Here is an 856-nt window from a genome sequence, read left to right on the forward strand (position 1 = left end):
GCTTCGCATCTGACCATTTTCTTAGGCCCATGGGCTTCGGTCCTAGTTGTTAAAGTACAACATCATCGAATTTGACCGAAGTTTTACGAGCGTGTTCAGTTCTTCGAGGCGATCATGTCGACGGGTGGCACAAAGAAATTCAAGTCCATCCGGCGGGATCGGGGCTTCTACAATTTTAGAAAAAGTTATCATTCGTTAGTGAACTTGGGGGGGCAAACGAAGTCGAGGCACCCGCCGACATGATAGCCTCGAAGTTTTGCACAAGCTCGTAAATTTTTGAGCCAAACAATTTTGCTTTGCATCTAACCATTTTGTTAGGCCCATGGCCTTCGGTCCTAATTGTGAAATTATAGCATCATCGGATTTGACCAAAATTTTGCCAGCGTGTTCAGTTCTTCGAGGCGACCATGTGGACGAGTGGCACGAAGAAATTAAAGTTTCCTTGATTGTTTATGATTGTAACTCGATCTTCTAATCAACGTGATCTTCAGTACGATGCAAAAATAGAGAGAACTTTGCCCAGGTTAAGGAGGGAAACTCGAAGAAATTCTGAAGAGAAGGATCTGGCTCTTGATTCCCTATTTGCTAGCGATTCTAATTTAGAAGAGGAAGAAATCATGACTGGAAATGAAACTTTGAAGGTGCTTGGTGCCACTAATCTGAATCGACAACCTTTATTCATAACGTTCCCTGCTTTAGATGCTACGACTACTTTTGAATTAAAATCTGGACTAATACATCTCTTGCCCACTTTTCACGGCCGTACAGGTGAGGATCCTCACAAGCATTTAAAGGAGGTTCATGTGGTATGCACGAGTATGAAACCCACAGGGGTGACTGAAGAGCAAATTAAATT

Source organism: Corylus avellana, chromosome ca10 (genome assembly GCF_901000735.1).
Source record: "Corylus avellana chromosome ca10, CavTom2PMs-1.0".
In the NCBI taxonomy this organism is placed as follows: domain Eukaryota; kingdom Viridiplantae; phylum Streptophyta; class Magnoliopsida; order Fagales; family Betulaceae; genus Corylus; species Corylus avellana.